The sequence below is a fragment of the Callithrix jacchus genome, chromosome 4 (genome assembly GCF_049354715.1).
Source record: "Callithrix jacchus isolate 240 chromosome 4, calJac240_pri, whole genome shotgun sequence".
NCBI classification, from domain to species: domain Eukaryota; kingdom Metazoa; phylum Chordata; class Mammalia; order Primates; family Cebidae; genus Callithrix; species Callithrix jacchus.
In genome coordinates, this window is record NC_133505.1 from 42,190,311 (window position 1) to 42,202,363 (window position 12,053).

At 52.3% G+C, this 12,053-nt stretch overlaps 1 long non-coding RNA gene across 5 annotated transcripts in view; it reads left to right on the forward strand.

The window, feature by feature from the left end:
- Nucleotides 1–12,053, forward strand: part of LOC144582122 (uncharacterized) — a 59,760-nt gene that overhangs the window by 20,277 nt on the left and 27,430 nt on the right. For all 5 annotated transcript variants that reach the window (XR_013534163.1, XR_013534164.1, XR_013534162.1 and 2 more), the window contains one exon: nt 1–12,053. This exon is cut by the window's left edge; it is cut by the window's right edge. This is a non-coding gene — a long non-coding RNA (uncharacterized LOC144582122).

Sequence of the window (12,053 nt, forward strand, 5' to 3'; positions counted from 1 at the left end):
GGTGTCCATGGATTCCTAGAACTACAAGTGGTGGAAGGCAGCCTGCTCTCCAGCCCTCCCTGTCACACACACACCCTCCCCTGCAGCAGGTGGATGGCTCTGTTGGCTGAGGCTCTGCTGGAGTCCTTACCTGCCCCTCACCAAGGGACATATGCACCTCTGATAATGGGCATAAGTTGGATGTCAGTGACAGGAAGAGCCTAGACCACACCCTAGGAGACAGTGCCTTCTTTTCCTTTAAGCATCCTCTTCCCTACTTGGTTTTCTGGATATTCCAAGAATCTCCTTTTCCTTGCCTCCTTTTCTCAGCAGTTTCCTGTGGAGTGTCTTCAGCAGATCACCATTGCTTTCAACTTTGGAAGGAGCAGGGCTTCTGGGGACACCCAAGACTTTCCTGGGCAGAATGGGTGGCTAGCTTCTCCAGGTAGGGCAGCCCAGCTCCTGTCTGCATGGAGTTGGAGCTGCCAGCGCCAGGCTGGTCAGGGGCCAGGGTAAAGCTAGTTCATACTGCCTTCCTGGGTGAATAGCTGGAGCTCAGTGAGGCTACCTGGGAACTGAGAAGCAGCACAGGAAAAGTACCTCATCCACTCGATGCCTCCTCTCTATCAAATCTTGTAAGAGTTTTGTAAGGACAGGGTGCTTCGTAAGGACCAAGCATTTTAGCAGAAGGTAAATTTTGGAGATTTAAGTATTGTAAGAACCTCTCAGGGCAGGGTGGGTGGTTCTTGGCTGGAAGGCTGGCTCCCACACTCACTGGCAGGTGCTGACCTCGAGGGGCTGCTCCCTCTTTGTGGCACCAGAGGTTTTGCCAAGTTCTGCTGGTGAACCAAGGTCGCTGAGTACCATCTTCATTGGGACTGTAGCCTATTTGACCCGGGGCTAGAACCCAGCCTGGGCTCAGACAATGCCTCTGGTTAGAATCAGAAGCAACAGGTGGGAGAGCGCTGGGGGAGTCACGTGTCTGCCCAGGTGAAAAGATTCCTGAAATTACCCACATGTCATTTTCTCCATGAATTAACCTGAGTGTTCAATTTCTGAAGGCTTTGATCTCCTAAAGGGCCTGTCTTAATTCTCTCTGAATCTCTCAGTGCTGTGTTATTGCAACAGTCATTTTCCTCCTGATCGAGGTCTTTGGAATGAAATGGAACTATATGGAGGCTTCTCAGTTTGAGAAGTTATCATCTCTGGGCTCTCTCGAATTCCACACTTTCAGAGCCAAAATCCAGAAAGAAGGGGCAGTAACCCAAATAGGTACTTCACTCCCAAAGAACCCCCTCTTCACTCTAGCTTGAGTCAGAGACCTAGTGAGTGCCTCGGATTCCCGCAGGCAAGGCTTAGTGGTTGATGATCAGTGTGGATGGGCAGGAGGGTAGACTCAGCAGAGTCACAGTGGGCTCACTAATGTGTGCAGGGTGCTGTGGCATGGGGGTGGAAGCTAGCTGGCTTCAATGTTTAAGAACTTTTAAGTCCATGAGCCTCTGGCTTTCAACAAGGGTATGAGATGGCCAGGGAGGTATGTGGGTCTTTACATTTCAAGATAAGCTGAGTAAGGCTTGAGTATCTAAACACAAGACTTGGGCAGGTGCTGGGAAGAGGAGAAGGACCACCTAACGCAGTAGGAACTTCAGTGGAGGTGGTGAGGGATATATAGTCTCCTTGGGGATAGAGGACAGAACTTCTTTCCTAGGGAGGAAAGAAAGGGGTTTCTTGGCTGGAGGGCAATTTGGTCTCTCTGGGAAGAGTGAGTGGTTCTTGGCTGAAAGGCTGAAGCGTAGCTGGGATGGGGCTCCAGACTCTGTCGCATGTCCTGCCACTTAGAATGACGGCTATGGAAACCTCCGGGCAGCCAGGGGAGGTTTCTTTCCAGCATTTGGAGAGACTTAAGTTGTATGATAGGACCAGTGGCTGATGGCCAAGTTAAGTGGCTCTCTTTTATCCACAGGGATCAACATTTCTTAACCTCTATTGAGAAGTATCCACACTCCAAGAATGGAGCACACTAAGTGAATGAAAAATCGAATCCTTCCCTACACATCCAGCAAGAAAGCTGGCACACATTCCCAGAAAGGGAGGGCATGCCTCTGGAAGCCAGGGGCAGGCTTGGTGACGCAAGAGTGGATTGGTCAAAAGCCAAATGGTCCTGACCCTCGCCTGTCCTGCTTGCTGTGGCCCAGAGGGTGACTTTCACTCTCCAGTGACTGGTAGGAGGCTTTTGATCATCCAGCCGAGGGGAAGCATGGCATCTGCAAGACAGAGTGTAGGGATTTAACCACGGTTATCAGCAAGAGGCAGGGTGAAGGCCTCTGCATCCTGCTTCTTCCCCATCAGTGAATGCCGAACCCAAGGTCTCCTGGTCTCAGAAGGGCCAGCGTGGGGAGCAAGTGATTTCCTGTTTTATTTCTAGATTGGCTAGAAATGCAGGCAGGGCCAAGAGCAGCCGTCTCACAAACCCACGTTCCTCTCCCCCACTGCCTGCCATCCTCCCCCAGGCTTCCCAGGCCTCTGTGAAGTGCCTCACTGCCCTGAGGCCCAGGCCTGCGGCAGCACATGGAGAGCTCCTCCTCCCTGCTTCATCTGGTCAAACCCCGCCTTCTGTTCAGATCGCAGTTCCAATGCCAGTCCCTGGATAACATATTCCCTGCCCCTTCAGGCAAGGCCACTGCCAGGGACGTGTCTGTGAATCACTCCCTCATAGCACCCAGCACGACTTGAAACCCAACATTGATTTGGGTGATTGTTTGATTAATCTCTCTCTCGCCTCCAAGACAGACCTCACGCAATTCAGCTGAACATCTTTCCCTGCCTTTGGCACTTAATAGATACTCAATAAATATTTGTAGAATGCATGAATGCCAGGGACAATGTGAGTTCCCTCCTCTTACACACATTCACCTATGTAGCCCTTGTTCATTGGGCAATTTGCTTGAATTACTTGGCTGTCCTATTACTTGACCACATTCAGGGTGGCCCAGGGAGACAAGACAGGTGAGGAGAAGGGAGGAGGAGATCCATCTGACAGCCAGGGGCATAAAGAGGACGGTGGAGGTGGAGAACAACAGTGAAGGGCGGGCAGAGGAAGACCGCCTAGTGTCAGGGGGAGCGGGAGTGAGAGGAGGCTGGAGAAGAAAACCAAAGGAGTCACTTAATGAGAAATGTCTGTGCCATGGGGGGCCGGGGGCAGATTTGGAAGGGGCAGGCAGGGCTGTGGCTGCAGATGCCACAAGGGAACTGTTATTGGGTGCCAGCCCAGGAGTGGGCAGAGGCACCCTCGAGGGCTGAGATAACGTGCACACCCAGCACAGCACAAAGAAAGGGAACTGAGGGTTTCAACCGGTGCAGCCTTTCTGTAGGGCCATCTAACAAAATCAAATAGAAATAAAAAGGAGAGCCGCTTTCGAGATTCTCCCCAACAGAAATAATACAGAACTCCGTGAGGATAAGCATGCAGGGACAGTTGTGGCAGCCTGGCAGCGTTTCTTAAAAAAATGGGAAGCAACCTGAGTGACTGCGAATTGGGGAATCTTTCAACTCATGGCACATCAACAGAATGGGGTGCAGTGCAGCCTCACAGAGTGTGGCCAGGCGTGCGTACTGATCTGATGTGGAACCAGGTTAGTGCATGGCTTAAAATCATGATGCGAGCTGCAGAATAATACGTGTACTGGGATCTCATTTATGTTTTTGAGACCCACTTCTGCGTGTGCGCATAAAACTACATTATGTTTGTGTGTCGTAAAGTCTGGGAGAACACTGGCTCCACCCTGAACACTGTTCGGGGCAGGGTGAGAGGGATTCATGCTTTCGACTGTCTCTTTAGTGTTGCTGAGATAAGAATGTATTTCCTCTGTAATAAAAAGAAAAAGGAAAGGTTGTAGGATGTGGCAACAAAGAGGGGGCTGAGTCTCTAGGGGGATGAGACCCATGAGCTGGGGCGAAAAGAGACCAATGACACCAGATGAAATGAACAGGAAGGGTGACAGGCCTTCCACAGGCTGCGAACATCCTTCAGAGGTTTCTGGCAGTTTTGAAAGAGGATGCGAGCTTAAGCAAGCGGGGTACTGGAGGGAGGGTTTAAATCTAATGAGAGGCAGGCTAAGGGGAGGGAGGTGAAGGCAGAGGGAACTTAACAGAAATCTGGGGAGAGGGATACTTGGCTGGAGGGCCAGCCTGGGTGAGCAGAAAGGCTGGCACGTCCAAAGCCCAGGCAGAGGCATAACCCTACAGAAGGGCGAGGAGTACATTGGAGGTAACAGGAGACGTGAGGTAGGAGGGCCAGTGGCAGGATGGGGACGGGGGGAGTTCACAACTGATGGCCGAGGGGTTTATCAGTGAACTAAGAGTGGATGTTGTCAACTGAGAGGGACAAGGGTTTGAGGGCAATGATAAACTCCGGGAACTCGGGGGAGAAGGGCCAGCAGGAGTTAGCAAAACTGACTGCTAGGCAGCAGCAGAGAGGGCCCCGCCCAGCTGAGCTGAGAATCATACATTTGTGATGGAAGACTGGTGGTTATCCATTTTTCTCTTAGCAGAGCTAAAGTGCAAGTCTTGAGAAAATGAAAGGTCCCATGGTTCTGAGGTTGGAGAGCACCAAGGCAAGCCCAGCATAAAGAAAAGGAAACCAAGGGTTTTAAACAGGTTGACTAGAGAAAGAAGGTGATGTGGAACTGAAGAGCTTCACGTTGGCTGGAGAAGGGAGTGGCAGGAAGCCGAGGTGCTGCGTAGGTGACACTGGGATCAGGGTTTGGCTGTGGGGGCGGGCTGCAGAAGTGGAGATGAGTGACAAGCCTCCTTGGGGGTTGTCAATGTCATTTAGGCTGAGCAGCACTGGGGCAGAGACGAAATTAGTGAGTCTGAGACTGGAGATCTCCATTCATTCATTCAACAAATATTTATTGAGCATCTACTGTGTGCAGGCATGCTTCTAATAAGCTCTTGTGGGGACATGAATGTGGAAGTACAGCAGGTTTTGATAGACAGATGGGAAGACAGTCACGTGGCATGAGAGGGCTCCAAGGGAAGAGGAGGCACCATTAGGACGGGGTAGATGCCAGTAGATGCCAGTGAACCACAGGCCTGGAGGCCTTACCTGAGGGAGATGCTAAAGAAAGGAGCCTTGCTGTTTTAGAAGATTTGGAAGAGGAGCCACCCTAAGGGAAGGGTGGATTTTGGATGAGGGGAAGAGACACCAGGAAGCCAGTGTCCTCCGCTTCCTCCTGCAATGTGGGCTGCCTTCCCAAGCCCCCTGGGGCTCATAGGCTGCTACCAGGCCAAAAGGAAGGGCAGGGCAAGGAGCAGGGCACCTCTGTCATCAGATAGCACGAGGCTCCTTCCCCAGGGCTGTGGCACTCTCTGTGACTAGCTCTGGATTTTGGTCCTCGCCCACTGAATGAAAGTGCCGAGAAACAAGAAGGCTAAAGAGGAATGGACTGAGGAGATACAGTGCTAAGATACAGGGCTCCATGAGGAGCGAGGCGTGGCCAGCACAGGAGCAGAAGCCCCAGGACATTCCTGAGGGAAGGGGTAGATGCACACAGTGGCAGGGCTGGAGGACAGTCATACACAGCGGGAAATGTGATCCCATGGAAGTCACGGCTACTGCAAGGCAACCACAGACACATCTGGTTCCACCAAGTCTCAGGGATCCCATTAGACGGCAGCTGTCCCTCTGATGGCTTCTTCCTGCCGTTGGGCCACTCTGAAGCATGGGAAGGAAGAGGTCCAGGGGCCAGTGGTGGCGCCAGTGGTGGGGTCAGTGGTGCAGAAGAGCCTGGGTGGAGGTGTGTGGTGATGACATGATGGCCTTGGCTCATACTGTGGCTCTCAGGGAGGCTGCCTTTCCTTCCACCTGGACACACTGGCCCTCTCCCACATTGACTTTTCAGATTGAGCTCCTTTTTCTGGCATTACCTGCTTTTTTACCAGTCCCGTTCCCTCTACCACCAACCTCGTCATTTGACTTGAGTGTCCTGGTCTCCGTCACTTGGCTTGGCTATTCTGGTCTTCATTCCCTGTCCCTTGAGGAGTGGGTGGGGCAGATCCCCCAAGTACTCATGCCCATCAGTGTGATAGCTGCTATCAAGTTCTGCTTTTTAGATTCCAAATGGAGCTGTGGATGATGTGGAGCCTTTGGCTTCCCTGCCAGTTGAGAAGATTTCTGCTTGCAAGGGCAGGCAGGCTGCTCTGAGTCTGGAATGTTCTTTCTGGAATGGCTGGAGGCAGGAGCCATTTGTGTAGAAAGTCATTGATGGAAACATTTTCCTCGAGATGGCCTCAAGGCTTGGTGATGTCCCGTCAGCCAGCCAGAAGGTGATGGAGTGTTGCCCTTTCTTCTCCCAGAACGGAAGGGGAGAGAAGGCGAGCAGGAAGTGAGGTGCGGGAGAGAAAGAGAGAGCGATGGGAAAAGAGGACACTGGAAGGAACGGGGATACTGGAAGGAAGATCTACTCTTCCAGTCTGCAGGTGGCCCCGAGGAGCAGCTGTAGTAGGTCATTGTAGGGGATAATTACAGGCTTACAGGGGGGAAAGGGCAAAGCTGCTTAGAAGAGGGTCCAGGGTGGAAGAGCAGAAAGCAGAAAGTCCTGGCAGTGCCTTCGCTTCCAGGGTTGGAGCAGGGATGTGGATGTGTGCTCACCTCACCTTCAGTTAAACTCCGAGGGCCTCCTTTGGGGAGAAGGAAGGGACACCGTTGTGGAGAGTGGGCTTCCTTCCTTTCTCCTCCCCACCTCCCCACTGTGCGGATGCTGGGGGTCTGAGCAGTTAGGGTTCTCAGAAGGGCCTCACAGACAGTGGTTTCTCCAGGGTTGTGTGTGGGGGGGGGAGGGGCGTTTTGCCTGGAGCCTGGGCCATGAACTGGAAGTGTGGAGTGACTTCTTGCCTGGCCACGCCTCCCCGCCACCCCATCCTGGGCTGGAGCCTTGGGCTCAGCTCACGAGTGCACACTGCTTTCTGTGGGAACCAGTAGGCTCATGGTTGCTTGGAAACCATTCTGGTGTCTTACAAACCAAGCCTCTTCACCTGGCTTTCATTCACTGCACACAGGAAGAGCCCGCAGCTAGCAATGCTGTGCACACTGTGTGGCCTGGAACGTGAGAAAGGCCACAGCTAGAGCTTCTGCCAGGGCAGCGCCACTGAGGACAGTCACAGGTCAGCTGCAGGACGATGCCCCTCTGCTGCTGAGTCCCCAGCGGGGTCCCATTGCTCCCTCCATTACCCTTATAGGGCTCTCTCTGAGTGGATCTATGCCCTACTTCAAATTTATTTTTAGCATAGAAAACTCTCCAGAGCGAAGAGCTTACCTGCTTTATTCAATGGGTTCTTGCAGCCCGGGGAATACCTTAGCCCTGATACTGTAGGATTCGTAGGCTGATTCATAATCCCTGCTGACATATCCTTAAAAGACAGGGTAGAGGCTACACACCACTCAGCCCAGCCCTCTTCTTTCTGGAACACCCCCATTCTCCACACCCCCAGCTCCCGGCACCTTCTCTGGACTAGAAAAAGCCCCATAGCATCTTGCTTCACCGACGACACAGTGAGCAGATGTCCTGTGCAGAAGCGCCTTGCTTGTGTGAAGTATGAGATGAGGCTCTATTTTGCTTTCAGTTGGTGGCCCCACCCTTCTGTTGTGTTCTCCTGTTCTCACAAGCGTCCAGATCCTCCTCTTCATCTCAAGGCCACACCTTATGCTTGTCCACTCTGTCCACTTCCCTGCGCCCTGGGCTGGGCCTCCTGCAGCCTCCCTCCCTGTGGCTGGAAATCTAACCACCCACAGTTGCCATTTGTCTTTGGTGCAGCCCATTTCCCCACTAGAAATAGCGTTCAATAAGACAGGTTCCAGCAGTCCTCCCGTGACCAACCCGCTGGTAACGGTTCTGCACTCGGAATCACACATGCTCAGCCCTGCTTCAGGGTTTTGCTTTCGATAAACCATTTCTCTTATCCTTAGTTTTTGAAACTGCATCTTTCTGTGTCAGATTTCTTCCTCCTTAAAAACCCAGCCCCCAGGGACTTGCCTGTTTCATCTTTACCCCAGCCCCCTACTGGCTTTCCCATTTAGCTAGGAGATACTTTTCTGACACTTTAGGGATGGCATCGAGGGGGAGGAAGCTGGGCTCGCTGCACCCTGCCCACGCCTGCCTTGCCTTAGCCTTCCCTAGGTTGGTACAAACACATAGACCCTCTCAAGTGAGGGCTTCATTGGCAATTTGTCCAGACAATACCAAAGGAGGGTCCACAGGGGAGGGGACGAAGACTCCAGGAGTGTCACTGGTTCCTTTCAGTTTACTCTCTGGTCTCTAGTGCAATGTCCATGAAGATCCTCAGTCTGTCTCGGATGTCTTGAATGGTGCTGATATAGTCCCACTGTCTCTGCTCTTTCTCACGTTCTTCTCCAGGGTCTGTTCCCAGTGAGATCCTCGTGCCCGATGTCTTGCATTTGCATTTGCATGTGCATTGCAGAGGCACTGGCTGCACCAGGAAAATGAAGTCGAGGGACATCTCTCCAGGTCTCTCCCACTGGGGGGCATGGCCCAGCTGCCCTTTCTGAGTCTGATCGTTGGATATGAAGCCTTCTTTACCCACCTTGCGCACCCTTTGCTCTTTTAGGCTGTCTTCTATTCACTGCCGCAGGCCCAAATTTTGTCATGATAGATCACTGAGCTCCGTCCAAAATACCTGGCTTGGTAGGGTCTTGGCTCCTGCTGGCTCCCTGACAGAGAAGCACACACCCTACCTAGGATGATTGGCAGCCTGGAGGCTCAGGAAGGACAGACTGTTTGCTCTGCAGCCCACCTGCCAAGGTTTTGCTGCGCTCTACACAATGTGTGTGGCTTGTATTGCGAAAAACACTTGTTGGCTTATTTCCTAAATGCAAAAACTCTAATATGCTTTGATTCAAAAGGAAACTTGCTGAGATTCTGAGGCTCTTCTGGGACCTCCAGGTAGAGTGGTTAGATAGGAGGCCTGAATTCTGGCAGAAGGGTGGGACCAGGGATGGGACAGGTGTGAGTTTTCCACATTCTGTCTTGACAGAGAAGCCCCAGAAAGAAAGAGATTAACCCAGAACGTTGGAGAAAGTTGTCATTAAGAGGCAGGTGAAGGAACTGGGAACTGGTTAAAGAAAAAAAAAGCGGGGGAAAGAGGGTGGGGTCCGGTGTACAGAGAGCAATTAGGAAAAACTGCACTCCAGGAAGTCAAGGGACGCGTCTCAACAGAGAGCCTGGGTGACAATGTCAAACGCCACCTAGAGATTATGTGCTGGAGGCCTGAGCAGTGTCCTGTGGATTTAGTAAGGCTGTTGGGGAGCTCAGCTCCAACTGCTGCTGTGGGGTGAGGGGAGGGCGCACTGGTGGCCCCAGGAGGGAAGGAAGGAGTGGGCCACTGGCAGCCTGAGGAGAAGATGCCCTAGAGACGGGAGGGGCTGGGATTTCTGGATAGAGGGAGAAGACTGCAGGGGTCAAGTCCTGGAGAGGTTGGGGAGAAGGGTCCTGAGTCAGACCTTGGGAAAGAAGAGGTCCTGTCAATGGGCATGTGGGAGGGTTGGGAGGCAGACGAAGGCCGCTAGGCTCTGAGCCCTCCTTTCCTCAGTGAAATAGCTGCTGAGAATATTTTCTGAGTTTCTGGCTAACAGTTGCAAAAAGCCCAGAGGAGATTGCAAGAGGTGAGGCAGCTGATCAAAGCCAAGTGGAAGGGCAGGCCCTGAGGCCCAGCTGAGGAGGGAGGGAGGCAGAGGTTCCCGGCACAGTGGCTGTGCGGGATCAGCTTTCCTGCAGCCTGAGCGCCTGTGGAGCTGGGGTGGAAAGGCAGAGCAGACACTGCCCTGGTTCGGGGCTGATAAGGAGGCTGAGCTGAGCTGTACGGACAAAGGCCCAATGAGGTGGATGCTGGTGAGAGGAGCTCAGCGGTGAAGGAAGGAAGGGAAGCCTGGATGTCGAGAACCCAGAGGGACCCTGGAACCTTTCCATGAGATTGGAAAATGGGAAGTTCTGTTTTTTTGCAATGACTATATGATTATCTTTGTAATCAGAAAAAAAAAGTCCATTGAAAAGTCAAACTACCCGAATGCCAGTTAACAGTGTAATGGATAAATAAATTGTGTATTTCTATAATGGAATACAACAGCAAGATGCAGCTTCCAAACATAACTGTCACACATAAAATGGCTAAATATTATTAGCAATCATTTGTGTAAGGTTCAAAACACAGGCAAACGTAAGCCGTGGGGTTAGAATTCAGGACAGGGATTACATTTGTCGAGGGAGGTCACAGGAAGGTCCAGGGAGGGGGGCTGGTTGCTGACCTCGATGCTGGTCACATGGGTCCATGCAGTCATTGGAATGCACTGGCCTGGAAATATGACACGTGTGTGTATTTTTCCCTGTGTTTATTCAATTTCCGTCAAAAGTTGACTTAAAACCAAAAAGACTAACGTGAAGCAATTCCACTGGGCTTTAAGGCCAGTTGCTTCTGCAGTCACCTCTAGTAGATGTTGGTCCAGCCAGAAATGGCAACTGTCAAAGTAGTGGTAAGCCTTCTTGTCCCCTGCTCAGGGGAAGGGACCTTTGTCCTGGTCCCCTGTCCTCCATTCAGATGATCAACCACACCATAAACACAAGAGGCCATTTCCCTTCTTGAAGCCTCTGCTCTCCACCTGCAGCTCTGCAAGTTGTACCCTGCACTCGGGGGCTCATCTGAGGGGCAGAGACCCAGCCCCAGGCAGCAGGCCGAGCAGGGTCCGGCTGCCCTGGGTCCGCCCAGAGGGTTTATCTTTTTATAGTATGCCCAATGATGTACAGGAGATTCAAAACAGCCCTACTGGGGGATTGGGGGCAAACGCTGCTGATACATTGCACGTCTGGACTGGAAAAAGGAATTTGAGTGTTCCGTGATATTGTCACACTAACAATAATCACAGTACGTATGGTGGGCAAAGAAGTTTCTTGTGCTCGAAGCACTTGGGTGTACATCATCTGTGACCAGGGCTTTGCCCAAGTTCTGGTGAGAAGGGTAGAGGCATCACTCCTGGCTAGAGTGTCTACTCGGGGTGGCCAGGCTCTGGATGTGAGAGGGCTGGTTTGGACAGGGTGGTCAACAGTCCTTCTCCCCCACCTCTGTGCGTCATCGGCAGACTGGATGGATGTCTGCCATTCGTTTGCAAAATATGTGTTTCTGGGGTTCTGCGCACCCACCCTCATTCTGGGCCGATGGAACCCTTCTGTAGCCCTGAACATTCTCTAGTGCCTGCTTCTGAGTCTGTGAGAAGCCCCTCAGGTACAGGTGGGGAGCTGAGGCCCCCTCTCCGGCCCTCCCTCCCAGCAGGCTCCTGCTCACAACGGCCCCTAAGGCTCTACATTTAGCTGCCTGTGACAGCCGGTCATGGGCCTCGTCTTTTTGTTCTACAGGACACAGCTTTCTTCTTTTTTTCTTTTCAAATATTCTCCAAGCCTTCCTGTGGAGGTTTTGCTCTTTAAACAGCTCCTTTTGATTTTTCCCCTTACCAATGACCATATTTCATCATCGTTCCTCCTCCTGAAATTAGGTGCTTTAGGGGGGTATATTTGGGGCCCCCTCTGCCACCAGAGCATTCAATATCATCACATGGGCATCGGGAGCCTCCATGCCCCACCACGGAGCCCTCCTACTCCAGGGCCTGTCACTTTGGAGAATGAGCCCACTTCCTCTCCCCTCTCTGTGGATTTGGAAACTCTGTATTTGAGGGAGCTGCCAGGTGTCTTAAAGAAGAGCCGTGCCTAGGTGTCTCGTCCAGATAAGAGAGTTGGTAGTCGGAGCCAAGAGAAGGGCGTTTCCTCCCGAGGGCGGGAGTGGCCTCACTCAGGGAGGAGTCACTGCTCTCGTCATCATCCACACAAGTGGTGTGTCTGCAGGGACAGCCCTCTAAGAAGCTTTGGGGATATTTCAGGGCAGTTAGGAAGATGGGAAGTTGGGATTAAGGAAGACACAGCTTTGCCTTAGCGGTTTGCTTTCTGTGTACAGTAGAACTGTGTGCTTAACCAGACCCTGGCAGCCTCCTATTCTCTGTCTTACTGCAGAGTTTC